This window comes from Paroedura picta, chromosome 6, assembly GCF_049243985.1.
Source record: "Paroedura picta isolate Pp20150507F chromosome 6, Ppicta_v3.0, whole genome shotgun sequence".
NCBI classification, from domain to species: Eukaryota; Metazoa; Chordata; class Lepidosauria; order Squamata; family Gekkonidae; genus Paroedura; species Paroedura picta.
The window spans coordinates 61,151,295-61,169,918 of NC_135374.1; positions in this window are offsets into that span (position 1 = coordinate 61,151,295).

Genomic DNA, 18,624 nt, shown 5'->3' on the forward strand with positions numbered 1-18,624 from the left:
GTTTGTCTTGATTTCCACAATAGCATTGATTCTGAAGGATACTCTGTACATGCAATGGTTCTGTTAGGCACTTTCTATATGCACGGGTTTTGCTGGGCTTATAACCCCACCTACTTTACTTGGATTTGTTGGGCTGGTACTGCCACAGTGGCATTAGTTCTGATGAACACTCTATACATGTACAGGTTCTGCTGGACATTCTGAACATGCATTGTTTTCTGCTGAGCTTGCAAAAATGCCCCTGTTGCCTTCAGTTTCTACTGCAAAGATGCTCTAGTTTGACATCAGTTTTTGCCTTTTTGCTGATTCCCCTCATAGAAAATAATGGAGGATGGGGGCACCTTCTTTGGGGGCCTACAGAATTTGACCCCCTGGTCTAAACTTTTTGAAGCTTGACAGAGCCTAGCTCAAAAATTTGGTATCTTGAAAAACAGTTTCTCCAGACCCCTGGATATCCCCAGATAGATTCCCCGTTAATTATAATGGTCCCAAAAGATATGATGGAGCAAAATAAATAAATAAAAAGATTCCTGAAAAAATCTGAATCCAAATACCATACAACTATTGGAATCCTCCCCCCCCCCCCAAGAAATCCCAAATTTTGGGTTGGTCTAATATAACAGATTCTGAAAAATTCTGATTTTTTTTAGCACATTGCTAGCCAGCAGCATGGTTCCCTTTTGTTCAAGTGAATCCTGTGAATTTGTATAGGTTTAGCCTGTCTCAGAAAGCTCCCCAGTTCCTAACAATCTAAGCCATTTTCTCATCTATGCATTGTGCTATCTAGCTGGACCTGCGCATGGAACTGGTAGCAATTTTGAGAGAGCAAAAGTTGGCTTGAAACTCAACATCAAGAAACAACATGGCAGCCGGCCCTCTCAATTCCTGGCAAATAGATGGGGAAGAAATGGAGATAGTGACAGATTTTATTTTCCTCGGCTCCAAGATCACTGCAGATGGGGACTGCAGCAAAGAAATTAAAAGATGCTTGCTCCTAGGGAGGAAAGCTATGGCAAATCTAGACAGCATCCTAAAAAGCAGAGACATCACCCTGCCAACAAAAGTGCGTTTAGTCAAGGCTATGGTCTTCCCAGTTGCAATGTATGGCTGCGAAAGTTGGACCATAAGGAAGGCCGAGCGTCAAAGAATTGAGGCTTTTGAACTCTGGTGCTGGAGAAGACTCTTGCGAGTCCCTTGGACTGTAAGGCGAACAAACCGGTCAGTCCTAGAGGAGATCAACCCTGACTGCTCTTTAGAAGGCCAGATCCTGAAGATGAAACTCAAATACTTTGGCCACCTCATGAGAAGGAAGGACTCCCTGGAGAAGAGCCTAATGCTGGGAGCGATCGAGGGCAAAAGAAGAAGGGGATGACAGGGAATGGGTGGCTGGATGGAGTCACTGAAGCAGTTGGTGCAAATTTAAATGGACTTCAAGGAATGGTAGAGGACAGGAAGGCCTGGAGGATCATTGTCCATGGGGTCGCGATGGGTCGGACACGACTTCGCACATAACAACAACAACCTTTGAATTCCTGGCATTTACATTTCTGCTAAGCAATCTAAATTTTTCTTCCAAAATCACAGACCTACATTTTCCAACATCATGCACCACAACATCTGACTTCTTCCCAGAACTATTAACCTAACTAGAAAACATGGGATGACCATAACTAGGCAGGCAAATCAGCATGCTGTCAAAATACCTGCCCCAGTCCCAGCTCTCTATATGTTCAATATTCCTAGTGATAAAATCGCCTACTACCAAATGCCCACCTTCCCCCAACCCCGGATGGTTATGTTCAGTATGAGATTCAATCAGACAGCTTCATGAAGAGCAAGTCTGTCAGTAGCTACTCACCATGATAACTAAAGAAAACTTTATTCAGAGGCAATAATACCTGAATACGAGTGCCAGGAGGCAACATGAAGGAAGGCTGTAGCCACTGTGCCCTCTTTGTTGGCCCTCCTGAGTAATTGGTTGGCCACTGTGTGAGAAAGGATACTCGACTAGATAAACCACTGGTCTGATCCAGCAGACTCTTCTTTTGTTCTTATGTTCTCAGATATTTATATGTAAAGATGAAATATATGAGATAAACAATGACCATTCTCAACAGCAGTTATTGTTAATAAAATAATTTTCCTGGATGGGGAAAACTAGTTCAACATCTATTGTGAGTGAGGAAATCTTTGCCTGCATTCCAACCTTGATGAGTATAATCAACTTCCTGATAAATTCTGCATCAATAATCCCACACCAAAGACTCCCTTTGAAGTTCCTTTGTTGCACAACTGGTGTTTCTATGAGCATCAAAGTTCCAATGTATATAAGATAACTACATGACCATTCACATTCCAGTAAGGATGAAATGTTCTGCCACTGGTTTGTGAACTCTGCCTTTTTCTCAGATTTATGTACATTGATCCTTTAACATATTCATTCTCTGTAGCCAGTACAAGGATTTTGGTAATAGACATTTGCATACACTATGATGGGGAATAAGTAGGTTAATGTGTCCCTGGAGATACAGTGGCAATCACTGGTATAGGTATTGCTTAAATGGAAGTGAGGACAGATTTATTATCTTGGATTGTTCTTTGTTAGATGGTTAAAATGGCTATTTTAGATATACCTGTCAGCAAGGACGGGCCTATCACCACAGGTGTGTGTGAGAGAAGCATAATTATCATCAATGCCATCCTTCCAAAGACATATTGAATGTTCCAAATATTCTGACTGGCCTTCAGTGGGAGACATGCCCCCAGTAGGGAGAAGGCACTCACCTACTGAGGGCCAATCATGGATCTTCCCCACCCCTGTCCCCCTCCTCTTCCTCTGTGCTGCTTCTGGGCACTTGGTGGGAGGAGGAAGAGCTGGCAGACAGTCAGTTGGGAAGGTGAGGGAAGAGGCTGGCTTGGCTCCACTAGGCTGTCCTCTGCCTGTGCTCTGCCACAGATACAGAACTGGCCCTGGCAGCCCGGTCCCCATCGCTGCACCATCACACTCCCACATCTCCTGGGTGCTGGGAGAACAGGGGAGGCCAGCCAGCTGCCCTCTGCCATGCCATGCCATGCCAGCTGGGCCACCCTGCTCTACAGGAGCCCTCCCACCCTTCACCCTCCGCCAGCCCACTTTTTACAACTCATTTTTAAAATGGGCTTTGCTATTTGTCAAGGATAATTATCACAAGCCAGAACACAGAATCCACAATATTTGTTCAAAAATAAATGTCTTATCATAATACTTTTATTAGGCCTAACTTTTAAAGTTGACCGTCAGTGAGCTAAGCTTCATGGAACTCTTCTTTGAGCTTATATATAAACTCAGTTTCAGAGGGCTGTTGTATTGGGCTGCAATAGGATAGTTAGTTTCAAGGCTACTAACACATTAGAGGACAAGATTTTTCAGAGTATAAGCTTTCCAGAGCCAAATCTCCCTTGGTCAGATACCATACACATTGTATATACATTGTATCCTCCTGAGTGTGTTCACTGCCAAACCAAATTCCATGACTGTTGGGATAGTACAAACATTCCACATGTGTTTGTAGTGGCAGAAGCCAGTGTTTCACAATATCCAGAGCCTGTTTCAAATGACCACAATCCAGATAACCCTATCAACATGAGGTAGATTTTTTTTATTTAGATATCTCCATCCCTTTTGCATATTTAATAACTCTTACCAGTTCTGTAAAATGTTATCAGGTCATCTTTCCATGGTAAGTATCCCTCCAGAATACTTAGTGATGCTTCCCTGTCTTTAAGATTGACACCCTCCAGGTAAGGTCTGGAGATCTGGAATTACACATAATCTCCAGACTACAGAGATCAGTCCCCCTGGAGCTCTGAAGGAATAACATCCCCACTGAACTCCCCCCCAACTCCACTTTCCCCAGGCTCTGCCCCCCAAGTCCTTATGAATTTCTCAAGCCAAATTTGGTGACCCTGTCTGGTTTCCCTGGAATAAAATAAACCCCTCTCCCAAACGTAACTCATTTAAATAAATTTTAAAGAGTTTTTTAAAACAAAAAAACCCCTTATAAAACAGCTGAAATACATAGAAAACATAAAGCACTGGTTAGGAAGAAGAGAGCACTGGGGGAGTGCCACTCAAAACAAAACAAAAAAACCTTCATTTGCTGTCAGAAGGTGGCTACAGAAGGGGACAGATGAATCTCCCTGGGGAGAGGTTTCCAAAATGTTAACATCATCATGACCAAGATGGCCACTTGTGTAAATGCAAATTGTGCACACCCAAGTTGTTAATATAATCACTGTAATATGCGAACATGGCTAGGTGTGTTCTAAAAAAGGAAAAAGGAAAGCTCATATGATATTTTTATCCCATTCCCACAGAAGTTCCAACAGTTGTTTATGAAGCTGTTTTATACCAAATGCTGTTTATTTCTGTAAATAAATAAAACTGTAAGCTATAAGTGGCTATACTTTGGCGACACTGTTTGTTATTGTGCAGAAGAACATGTCTTAAAATGAAAATGCTGTAAAGCCACTTATAGTATCCAGCATAAAACCCAGTGCAACCAAAAGCTAATTTCATCCCAGAATGTTGGTAAAGGAGTTTACAAAGGGTGTGAGAGGTGACAGTGGGACACAAAGAGGAATAAAATATGATATTGGTGGGGGCAGGTGCATAGTTGAGTGCCTCCCTGTCTTTTAAGATGGGTGGTTCAAAATGCTATTTTCAGATTTCCAATATAGTCCTAAATCATTACACCCTTCTCATTGCCTTGACGTCAAATAATATTTTAATTTAATTAATTTACACCCCTGGGAACACAAAGTAGCTTATAAGGTTTTCTTCTCCTCCATTTTATTCTCACAACCAGCTTGTGAGGTAGGTTAAGCTACAAAGTGAATAGTCCAGGGTCACCCAGCAAGCTTCTATGGCAAGATAGGGATTAAAACCTGGGTCTCCCAGATCCCAGTTTGATATTCTAACTGCTAAACCACATAGATTCTGAAAAGATAAGCAAAGAATCATAGAATCATAGAGTTGGAAGGGACCTCCTGGGTCATCTAGTCCAACCCCATGCACTATGCAGGACACTCACAACCCTATTGCTCATCCACTATAACTTGCCACCCTCTTGAACCTTCACAGAATCAGCCTCTCCATCAGATGGCTATGCTTAAAAATTTCCAGAGATGGAGAACCCACCACCTCCTGAAGAAGCCTGTTCCACTGAGAAACCACTCTAACTGTCAGGAAGTTCTTTTGAATGTTTAGACGGAATTTCTTGTGCATTAATTTCATCCCATTGGTTCTGGTCTGTCCCTCTGGGGAAAGTATTTAAAAGCATAACTGCCCCAGTCTGCACAACAACTCCAGTCTTCCTTGGTGTTTTCCCATTCAAGGACTGACCAAGCCCAACCCTACTTCAAGCTTTGACAAGTTCAGATAAGCATGGGTTATCTAAGCTGCTGGTATATCTGTTTATTAGTTTAGCATGTGCCTGGTGCCAATTTGGATCAAATTTTTATGGGGTCAAATGCTTTTAGCTGGATCTTTAAAATATAATGATTTCTTTTTCTAATACAGCAGCTTGGAAACTGTAGTAGTCTTGGCAGATGTATTTCTAGTGTTGTCCTAGATTGATGCTGTTTAGTACGATCAGTACTTCAGGCTTATTTCTGTGTCACAATCAAGACCTTAAATAGCAAATTTACAGTAATGTATTGCCTTGTAAGCAATACTGTGGGAATAGGAAGGAAGGAAGTTCTTACTGGAAGGAAGTTATACTATTTGTTCATCTAAAGGTACAAATTGGCAATAATAAAAAAAATAGTAACTAGATATACAGTAATTTTCTTTTTTGCCCCTTGAAGTCCCATTTCCTCTTTTTAAAGCAACTTGGGCTCTATAAAATAACTTTTATCTGAAGTACAAAGTTATTAGCTGGTTAAAAACAGCTGTTAATGAACATTTCCTTATGCTATCGGTGAAATTAGTGGGGCGTCTTGGCTAAACACTGCCTTATAGCCTAGCAGGGAAAGAAATCATAATCATAATAATACCTGAATAAATCTGCAACAAAATTATGTTTATATTAAGATTTCTTGAAAATAAGAACAAAAAGTGAATAATTTAATAAGCAATTTACAGTACAACCCTAAGCAGAGTTACTCTAGTATATGTAGCCTTGAGATACAGTACAATATAAATGTTTTAGTAAATACCGCTTCATAAATTAATAAATAAATAAGCCCATTTCATTGGCTGGATTGCATTGTGACCCTCCAGGTGTTTTGTGCTGAGCCATTTATTCCCAGGAAATAGTTATTCTTACAGGCAGACAACTGTACAGCACTGTTACAGAGAAGATAAAACTGTCACATTCATTATCCAGGTGCCTTGCCATTGAAGGTAATAGCTTTATTCAATAAAGAAAGGTGCGGACAAGGAACTATCAATTTGGACACATTGCACATAGGCTAGCTAAAATGCTTTTGAGCCTTTCCCATATTGTTGGTATTCATTATGCCTGAGAGGAAGCCTTGTTAGTCAATTTCAGCAAAATAAAACAGAAGTCCAGAGATAGCTTAAAGATTATTATAATTAGAGATTCTTTTTATAACAAACCTCTGAAGAATCTGAATATGAAGAATTGTGCAATAGCGCCTCATCTACCCCTGATTTGTGCTCCTGCACGAGAGCTGGGGCAGTGAAGTTCTCAGTGCATAAACGGTCTCAGTGAGGAGATCACCACCTCCTTAGGCAGTCAAATCCATTGCTGAACTACTCTGATTGTGAATTTTTTTCCTCTGATATCTAGCTGATATTGTTCTCATGTAGTTTAAACCCATTACTGCAGATCAGCTGCCAACAGGAACTTTTCCCTGCCCTCCTCTGACAACCTTTCAAATACTTAAAGACGGCAATCAAGTCCCCTCTCAACCTCCTCTTCTCCAGATTGAATATTCCCAAATCCCTCAGCCTTTCCTCATAGGGCTTGGTTCCCAGGCTCTAGATCATTCTTGTCGCTCTTCTCTGAACCCTCTAATTTTTGTCCACATCCTTCTTGCAGTGAGGCCTCCAGAACTTCACACAGTACTCCTGGCGGGATCTGACCAATGTGGTATACAGTGTGACTGTGACATCTTGTGATTGTGATGTGATGCCTCTGTTGATACAGCCCAAGACTGCATTTGCCTTCTTTACCATCTCATCACACTATCAAACATGACAGACTACAAACTTCCTTGGTCCCCATCTTATAAGAAATTCTAGGATTACATGGTCACTTCCCTCCAGGGTTCCCATCTCCTTCACCCCATCCACCGGCTCTTGCCTGTTGGTCAGTTTTAAGCTGAGTATGGCCGAGCTTCTCATAGGTTCTTCCACAATTTGATAAATGAAATTGTCAGCCAGGCAGGTCAGAAAGTTGCCTGATTCAGGATGCTTAGCAGAGTTTGTTACCCAGCCCACATCAGGGAAATTGAAATCACCCATAATTACAAGGTCCTGCCACTCGGATAGTTGATCAAGCTGTTTAAGGAGGGCAGTGTCCACATCTTCACCCTGGTTTGTTTCCCCCTCACATATCTTCACCCAGATACTTTCCAACAAAGCGTCATTCTCCTTCTCTAGTATCTCTTGACAGGCAAGCCCTCTCTTCACATACAGCACCCCTCCACCTCCTCTTTGACCTTCTCTGTTTTGTTTTGTTTTTAACAGCTCATATCTATCCACTACTATTTACCAGTCATGGGAATCATTCCACCAAGTTTCTGTAATGCCTACTAAATCATATCTCTCTGTCTGCATGAGAAACTCGAGCTCTTCCTTTTTATTGCCCATGCTTTGGGCGTTGGTATATAGGCACCTGAAGCCTCCTACCCTTGGTTCTATTTGACCCATTCTCCCCAGGCGGGCCATTGATATTTGCTCTACTGCATTAGAATTCCCTTGTTGGACATCTCCTTCCCCCTGTGGCTTCAGTTTAGAGCTAGCCTGATGAATCTCCTGAGGTTCATGTCAAACACCCCAATTTCCCCACCCTGTGCTAGCAGGCCTTCTTCTAGAAAATCTATCCCATGGTCCCAGAATCCAAATCCCACTTGCTGATACCACCAACACAGCCCACAGTTTACCTCCATTATCTTCAGCTCCTGACTAATTCCTCTTCCCCTGACAGACAGGATCAAAGAGAAAAAATACTTGTGTCCCCATTCATTTTAGCTGACTCCCAAGATCTTACTAGTCAGCTTTATCATATTCAATTGTGTTGATGGTTGTGTCATTCGTTCCCATGTGAACCATCACAAATGGTGAGGGATTCATAGGTTTTATCTGTTTTGGCATTCTGTCCATAATATCTTTAATCTTTGCCCCTGGCAAGCAACACACCCCTCAAACTACAGGGTCAGGCCTAGCCACATGCTGTTCCATGCCTCTCAGAAGAATGTCACTGATGACCTTCAAATGCCATTCTCCTTTGGACTGCTCTGCTTCTCTATATGCAGGTTTCAACTGCTTTTTCAATGCAATCCTCTCCTTGCTTGATTTCATGCAGTGTTTTAACCCAGGCTCCTAATCTGCTCCTCTAAATTCCCTGCCAATTTACACTTCTGAAAAGTGTAGTCCAACTAGTCTTCATGAAGGAAAACAAATATGGCATATACCTTGCAGATGGCTGGATGTGGGCCTTGAGTATCCATGTATTCCAAAAATAGATTCCTTGGCACTAGAATCTTTATCTTCAGGATAAAGCAGTTAGGGTAATCCCCTGCAAAGAGCTTGCACCTCTGGCAAGGAGGAGCCTTTACCTCACAGGGTCACAGCCCAGCACAGGGCAGAGCTTGTTATTTCATTTCATTCATTATTGTTAATCTAAGTTATCTGTATTGTTTCTGTTCTGTTTTATGTGAACTGCCCTGAGCCTTCAGGGAGGGCGGTATACAAATATAATAAATAAATAAAAAACAAACAAATAAAATAATCCTCCTGTTACGCCCCACCCCCAGCAAACACTTGCTCAACCAGGCACAGGCACAGACAATAGCTCTTAACAATACTTAACACAACAAAGCACACTCTAACAGGCTATAAAAACACCCACAAATTCTATCCTTCCTCCCTCCCACCACCTGCCACAGCTGCCTGAGAGGAAACACAAGAAGAAGGGGGGAAAGCCCCTAATTGTGCTACAACTCTCCATATACTTCTCCCCAGTTGATGAGCTCTCAAGTCCTCTCTAATCTTTGGTAAAGAAGACAAGTAAGGAGAAAACCTTGAGCCACAAGAGACATGCCTGAGTATTGTACCCCAATGTTATACCCCTCCCAAGTTGGACTGAGACAGGCTGGTAGTGTTGCAACAGTCAAAGGCTTTTACAATCAATCAAAGATAAAGGCAAAATATTAAAATAATGAAATCTAAAAGTACTTATATTAAAGTATCCTACCCTTCAGATAAAGCTTTCACTCATGTTTTCTCACTTTTCCAAATTTGAGAGGAAAAGACAAAATGATGCTTAAAAGCATGTCTATACAGAGATTGCTGGCTTTGGCTTTTTAGGTTTGTGACTTACAGAGTTTAATTGATTTATTGTGATTCAAGAGCTACTTTTTCAGAATGTGCAGCTTAAAGTGCCTTAATATTAAGAGTACAAGGTTTAATCATTTCAATTGGTAGATCAATCAGTTAAGATTTAAACTGAGGGGGGATAGTTTTAACCATAGAAGGTAATTGGTTCACAGTACACTTGCTGCTAATTAGGGCTCTCCTAAGAACTGTATGAAGTCTAGTTAGGATGCAGCATATGGCATGGGGCTATATCTCTTGAGGCAGGAGGAGAGCTTTGGTGATAGAAAATCTAGGAAAGGGGCACATCACTTAAGGAAGAAAAATGGCCTTGTTTAGCATTTTTGCGAACACTGCTCTTTTCAGAATCCTTACAAAAACTCCACTTCTATACCCAAACAGCAACCTGGCTTTTCTACTTATCCAAGTGTGTATGCAAATGCAACACAATTTACCAAGGGTTCTAAGGAAGGGGAATATTCAACCTCAAAGTAGAATATTTGATGAAGCTGAAGTTGGTTGCTAGTTTCCAGTTCCTTATTCCCACTTCCTAGTTTCTTCGTTACAAATCCAACCATATATATTGAGAATAATTAAAAAGTTCTGCACCACAAAACAAGCTTTGAACAATCATGCATCCCAACATTCAGGGGACTCTTCCCTATGAGATGACCATGTTTTATTCTGGTCCAAAGCCCAGTGTTTGTGCTAACAACTCCAAAACAGGGTCCTTTGAGAACAAAGGCAGATTAAGAAACTGAGGGACCTTATTGTGACATGCTGAGCTTTTAAAATTCACTCAGTTTGTGAATAAGGAACTAGGTAATGCTCATGAAGAACTGGGAAGTGAGAACTAACTTCATTCTCATCAAAGGTTGAGGGCTGCAAATTTCTCCTGATTGTATCCCATAAAACATGAACCTTGCACATATGATATGAGGTACAGAAAGAGGGTCCCTTCATATGCATTGATTCCTGTACACATAATATCATCTGTAGAGCACCAGAGATACTGGGATTTTTCAGATGTTATTGCCTATATATACTAGAAGCTGGCAACAATACATGCAACTCCAAATATGTGCAGTTACCATGTTCTCTGAAAAGGACAATGGCCGGATTTTGCACATGAATCAGAATCTAGAAAAAGGAGGACTTCATGTAACATGTGCCACAGAAAAATATATATCAGAGCATCATGATAAAATTTCACAATCAAGTAATAATGTTAGCATCATGGATTGAACATTCTGATAGAGTAAATATCTTAGACCACATTACTGTTCTCCATTACAACTCTAAGTAATAGCTGTTGCTGTGGTTTCTAAACCCAGGATGACAGAGTGGTGAGTTTGCAGAGAGTAGGTGTTAAATTCCCTCACATCTCACTTGCAAGTTTTATTATCTGTAATAAATAATAAATTGGGAGTGAGTTAAGCCTTCAGGCAAGTAAAAGAACGTGAGCTAGCTTGCTTTGTTATTTCATGTGTACAATGGATGATTTAAAACCTACATATAACATGATAACTCCAGGTAAAGAACAGTTAAATAATCCACTTTCAATGAAGAGTTAGTGGAAAACAAACAAAAAAATCCCAAAAAATATGGAGGGGAAATGTAGGGAGTTTTCTGATAAATTTGGCGAATCAATCAGATTGGTACATTATGTTTTCTTTCATACCCTTCAAACAGCATTATGAAATTTCCTCTAAGATGGAAAAATTCAATACTTTCTGTGAACCATCTTTGCCTGAGCTTCAGAGATGGGGAGGGGATGGCTTACACTTTCAACATCCCAGATAGATCTTTTTAAAAATGCAAATACCATTTGTACTTGGCCAATCTATTACTTACATCTGTTTTTTCTCTCTCAAAAAGTTAGTGCAACAGCCAAGTGTAGCTAATTGCTTCAGTTTGATTCTTCTTTATACTGTAACTCTTCCAGCATGCTGTAGGTGGCTTTAATGGATCTTAATTATGCACACGTCACATTCAAATGTATAATCTTTGTGAATGATAGCTGAATGAGTAAGGACAGGTATTTAGAACACTACAGACAAAGTCAGATTTAAATTCCAATTAAATAAAGTGTGTATCTCAGTTTTAAGTGGAGCACAGCAATCATTTCTATAAATAATAGCCTGGCAAAGAGAAGTAGCTGATGACTGGTGGTTAAAGCCCAGTAATTAGGGGTGACTCTAACATTGTTTACTATGCCTTAGACTGGTTGTCATTATTGACATCTTGGGTGACCTATTCCTTAAATGCTTTGGTCTATATTGCTAAACATCTGGGGCACAATCCACTAGAAAGTTCTTCTGAGAAAATCCCCCAAAGTGAGAATAGAGGTTGCCAAGAAGTATTTCCTGGAGAATTATTTGGTTTTGGAAAAATAATTTGACAAGATGTTTCTGAGATTTGTGTTGTCCGAGCAAAATGGAAGAACATTACCAATATGATTTCCCCATGTAATTCATTAGATTGACATCCCATTTTGTGAGTGTTCTGGCATCAGTACAAGGAGGCATATCTTTTCATATGTAAATTGTGTCATATGTAATTGAAGCAAAGCAAACCAAATGTAGATTAAGGGAAGTTCTCTGGTAGTGGGTAAGGATACAGCTCTAAATTGAAGGAAATGTCTAGAAGTACAAAAGGATAAATGTATCTTCAATTCAATAATATTCTATCCTAGGTCCACTTAATAAATACTTGAACATAATTTAATCCTACACTTCTGGGTCCATTATACCACTTTTTAAAAAAGAATATGAAGTGAAATATAACTACTTAACCTTTTTGACTGCTTTTTATTTACTATTTGTGAAGGAACTTGGCTTGAAAAGCTGAAGTTTCTACTACCATGAAATGAGTTAGAGACTGAAGTCAGGAATTGGAATGGGCAAGATTATGTTCACACATTTAACTATTCCTTTGCAAATACATTAAGAAAATGTGTTTTCCTAGTCACCTTCCTATATATCCCGTGGCTACTTTTGCTTCTCACTTGTCACAAAATTCCCTTGGTGAGGTCACCGTAAGTGTGCAGTGAGTTGAAACTTGACATAACTTTACACACATATACTCACAAGATTTGGCAGCACCTAGCATACCCAGTACCATTGCTTGCATGGGCCTACACTCAAAGAAAGGTAGCTAGAAAGACACAAACTATCAAATAAAGAATTCTGAAGAACAGCCATTATCTCGCATTTATTTATTTAATTTATTGTTACATTTATTCAGGGCAGCTCACATCAATATAAATTACCCAGAAAACAAAATTTAGGAATTTAAGTAAATTAATAGAGTTAAGTAAATTAATAGATTTAAAAACATTAAAATCACAATCAAACACTAAATTGCCAGAATCTCTTAATGCTATGGGAGAAAGAAGGAGAGGGGAGGGGAGGAGGAGAGGGGAGGGGGGTCACGGGACCCTAGCTGAGATCTAATTTGGTGGGTTTCTGGCAGGGAGGCCAGCAATTCAAGGTGTTGTTTTGGCCTCAACCATAGTCCTGTGTTAAATCGTTCAAATACACATCACTTAATGCACACGCCTTCATTTGCTAAACATATCATGGTTATTAATACATAGCTTCCCATATTTGTTTATAGAGAACCATTTTTGTTACCTAACCACTGCCCGTTTACTGCTCCTCTCTACTACAAGAACAATGATTGCATGCCAGTAATGAGCAGCTTCCCCTTTTGTGCTGATGCAATAGTCTGAATGCAAAACCTGATTATTATGTCAACACATGATAATATGCAAATATTTCAAAAATATCACTTCAGCAATGCAGGCATGTTGGATAGCACAAACACCGAGATTGCTGTGCTTGAGAAATGATTTAAGCATGGAAAGGAATTGGGAAGGAGAAAGCTAGATGTTGTTAGGAAAATGTTTTCAGTAAAAATCTGAAATTCCATACTCCTTGTAGGTTCAACATAACACATGTATTATGCTCCTATCACACACATTGTGCTCCTATCACACACAGTTTATCCAGATCTCCCATTAGCATTGGCTAATTTTGGTGAATGGCAGACTAACTCCAAGGGTACTTGCAAAGGGCTGCTGTTGAATCAGCTTGTCAATTGGCTCAAGCTGATTGGTGTATACTCCTCCTTCTGTATCTCATCCTGTGGTCTGTGTGGGCCTCTTTCCTGTACTTCTTATGCCCCAGTCCTTTTGGTCCCTAGACACAATAATGCCAGGGAAACAGCCATGTGTGTCAAATGGCTTGCTAATTGTATCAGTGAATGGAGTACCACTGTCACTTCTATGTCCACCTGTGATGGTTGCTTATTCTTCAGGGATAAGAACTTTGATACTTGGTTTTTGTGATGTAACTGCTAACATGCTAAATCCTATTCACTTCTATGTTGGCGTTCAGTCAGAATAAAATTTGGAGCAATTATAACCACTATCAGTTTTTCATAGAGAAGCTGCTGTGATTTTCCATCCATAGCCTCCAGACCACCCTTTTGGTCACTTACCGTCTGATGGCTGAAAATTATGCCAAACAACATTCAAGATTGGACTGAATCTTCTGGAACTACTCTTGCTATTCCTTCTTCTGAATTTGTTCTGATTATTTTCCATGTAATTGATCTAATTAACATGTTTGATGTGCAGCCCAATAAAGCCAGAGTTGGATTAAAATGACTTCAGCACCAGTACTATGATTTGTAGGTTGGGTTTTGTGTAATAAATGATAAGGCAGTACATGTTGTTAAAAGTAAATGATTCAATAAAAAATTATAGCAGCAGCAATGCTTTATAAAAGCTTTATTAATCCAAAGTACCAATAAAGTTGCAAATTAATTATACTCAGTAAAATTCACAGCTGTTCAATATGTGGTAAAAATTAAAACTAATAAAGTATCAGAAATATCCTCATTGTAATATGCATATTAAAAGCAAATTAGCAAAGATATTAATAAGAATATAAAAGGCTTCTTTGTTCTGATTCTGAACATTGTTCTGATTTGGGCGCTAGTGATAAAGTGGAAAGAGGAAATGTATCTTTAGAATGTCAAATTTAATTCTTATTTATTTATTTATTTATTTAGATTTCTATACTGCCCATTTCTTTGCAGCTCTGGGCGGTTATATGCAGTAGATTGCATATATATATTTAAAGATAGCAAGGGTTAGGGGTATTTTTTTTCTTTTGTGCCTAAATGAAAAAGGAGCACTGATGATAGGAATGACAATAATGCTGGCAGCGGCTGTGCTGGGCTACTGTCAGTTCCTAGCAGCAGGGCAGCATGCCCTGCTGCATCCCAGGAATGCACAGGTGTAGGAATCCCTCAGCCCAAATGGACTGACCCAATGTTGTATGTATGCATGCACAACACTGGGGCTGTAAAGGTTCACTGCACTGCACAGTGGTGGTGGCTGCAGGGAGCATGAGGGCCCCACCACACACTGGCAGGATAGCAGCATGCCACTATCCCTCCATCATGGGGATGGGTACATGCCCCGTTCAGCTCTGCAGATCCAGGAAGCTGACTGAAGCGATTGGTGTCAGGGCTGCTGATGGTGGCCATGGGCAAGTAGAAGTATCTGTGTTCCCTTACCATGGGCCATCTGAGGCCCTGATTCGGGACAGGGCTGGGAGGCAGTTGGGATGGTGGTGACATCATGTGCAAGCAGGGATTAGCCCCACTGCCCTGCTACTGCCATCCTGGCTTTCCCTCCCTGTGCATAATTGGTCGCTGTGGTCCTTTCAAAACACAGCAAAGAAGAATATGGCGCTTCTATAAGGACCCAGTTGATGGAATGACTTCCAAAGCAACAGAAGGAACAGAAAGGGAAATCTATGCAAACTCTTTTATGCCTTGACTATGAAGTGTTCTCAGAAGAGGTATTTTCTCAAAAGCATAATGCTTTGGGGTGATCTGAATACATCTCACGGTTACATGGTATAAAATATAAAACACTTGTGGCATTGTTAGCTGGTTGTGTACAGTATGCCTTTGTGAATGCTAATGGTTCACTTGAAGTATAGTTTTGTTTTGCCAAAGTCCAGAAGGTATGATGATTAAGACAATATATCATACCTAAAGAATGTATCAGTCAGATGTGTATTTGGAACATATTGTGCTCTGATAAATGATAACCAATATTAAAGCATGACTTCACAAAAGAGGGGAAGACAACAAAGCAACTCTTGTTAAAATTTGACAGTATGCCAGGTCAAGACGGGTGCAATAATGACAATGTGCTTTTCCACATAATTATCACTTGTTAGAGCAAGCAAATACAAGACAGAAGTCCCATACAGACCAAAGCGGAGACTTATTGCAAGTTGTCAAACCACACCCCCAAGCTGTGAGCTCCTCATCCACACTCTGAAATGGTACTGCCCCCAAAGGATTTTACTTTGTGATTCTTCTGAACATACCAATACGTCCTTCACTGACAATCTAACTTGGAATATATTGATCAATCTTATTCACAAAATGGGGAGAACAGCCAAATTCATCAGTTCTTTTCCTACTGAATATGTAGCTCATGCTCTGTGCTCTGGCAGCACTGATCACCTTTTAAGACTACAAAAAAATATAGAGGTCTAGATTGAGTTGGGGTGAAGGGTCTGTAGTCAGAGCATTGTCACCAGCTGCATTCACAGATCTCTGGATGGACTGAGCACTGCTTGCTTAATGCCATGGCCAACCTGTGCAGGATGCTTATCCCCAATTCTCTATTTATTTCATTCATTTATTTAGAAAATGTAATCCTGCTTCTCCACAGAATCTGCTCAGGGCAAGAAATACATTAACATTAACAAGCAATTTAAAGACCAACCATTAAAAATCCAGCCAGAGCACAAAAACAGCTCAGAATGTTTATCAGCTTAGAAGCATTTTGTAAAACAAACCTCAAACTAAAAGATTAATCCTTTTCGTTCCAATATTTTTTCTGTACAAAACTACTTTTCTTCCAAGTTACTTTGCTTCCATAGACCGTTTATGCACTGGAGGTTTCATGCCGGGCTGTAGGCTGGAGATTTAGTTGTGGCAGCTTGCCCCACCTCTTCCTGCACCCACACAGGGCAGCATTTGGCCTGGTGTGCCTCATCTACCCACAATCTGTGCTCCTGCACTGGAGCTGGGGCAGTGAAGTTCCCAGTGCATAAACGGTCATACTGAGTACACATGTACATATAATCTGCGCCATACGCACACATTCTGTTCCTCTGCTGAATATCATAGACTCCAAGGGTTTTTATTCTTTAAAAAATAGTCAGGGCTTTACTTTGCACATTTGCTTTTAATCTGTAGCTTGTCCTTGAGCATCATGTTGTAAGGAAATAAGGAAAATATATAGCTGTTGAAAGGAAAGCAATCAATTGACATGACCTCTTGATTATGCTGATAATCATAAAATGTATTATTAGGCTTTAGAAGGTACCTGGTATTGTATAATTTTGACAAAATGAATGAAATATCATCTAAATTGAATGAGCGATCTTTTAGCTATAGCCACATGATTAAGTGTCTTCTTTAATACAAAGAGTAAAGCTTTACATTTACAAATTGCATTTCAAGTAATAATAAAATGCACACTTCCCACTCCTGTGACAGCGCAAGTCTTTTGCAATGCAAGTTTGCATCACCTGCAAAGTGATAAAAGCTTGCTAAAACCACACCATCATTTTTGAAAGGGTCAGTTCTGTGATTAACTACCATCAGTTTTATGCAACACTGTCAGAGTACATTATGATCTTTGTTCAAACTTCCTTAAATATTTTAACACATGCCCTTATTTACCCAGTAGTAATCCATGTGAAGAAACATACTTTAGGGGAAAAATCTCATTCATGACACACACTTTCCATTCTCTTGCTGTTAATAGTATAACATGACTCAACATTGACTTAGTTCCCCCAGTACTGTACTGTCCTTATTTTTTTTAAGTATTTAGCAATATTGTACTGTGAAAACTGTTCTGTGAAGAACCTAGGGTTATTTTTTTAAAGACAGTTATAGATATTTCCCAGTAATGCAATTATGAATGGATTTCTCAGCATTTTTGATAGTATTACCATGAATCAGTGACATAGAGAGCTCTTCTCATATGTCTCCACATACTATAGTACAGTAAACATAAAATAAAATTTTAAACACATGTACACAGAAGGGCTTGGGGTCATGTGTAGATCAGTTGCCCCCAAATGTAGGTAAGTACAAATCACTTATTATAGATTACTTCTTCATTCAAAACAATAACAGTGATGATTACCACACAAGCATTTTGATTTGGAAAACTGATGTTTGGACATATGTTTCATTGACCCAAGTTAAAACTGCACACACCCCTTCCAGAAAACTCCAGAAGCAACCCTCATTGATCAGACAGTTATTTTAGAAGGGGAAAATTTAAAAAAAACATTTTTTTCCAGAGCATTGCATAAGAGAAAATGTAGTTGACAAAGAACAAAGAACTCCCTTTCTGCCATCTTATCCTTTTTGACAGCTGCTTCCTCAATATAAAGAGTGGCATAATTGCTCTCATCAGTCTTATAATTAAAATCACTATCCAGCTGACATACAATTTGCAGAGGCTTCCCTTATGAGTTTAACAGATGTGGTCTTATTAGATCAGGACTCTGTTGAATTAAAAAGCACTATCATCATAATCAATACTTTTGTGTGTCTCTGTTAATGTTTGTTGTCATAATCTTCATGATTGTACATATTTGAGAGGCCGAATCAGATATCAGGTCTCAAGGGGCGTATCCACATTGTTGGTTCAAAATGTGGCTCTGATATCACATTTTACCCTTTGTGAGGTAGTACTAGAGGTTTCATTTCTATAACAATTCTGATGCCCAGCCTGGACAGCTGGGATGGCTAATCAAGAATTGCTTCAAGGGGATAGCCTTCCTGATATGGGGAAACCATACTGCACTGTTGTTTTCCCTGCTCCCCCTTATTTTTAAAGACTGTGTGCTGGAGGATTTGTACTGCAGCACAACTTTCTGAAAGCTTAGGGGTAACGGGATTCTTACTTTGCTTTGAACAATGCATTGCAGTCTGGGAAAATGCATTATCTCTGAAAGTTC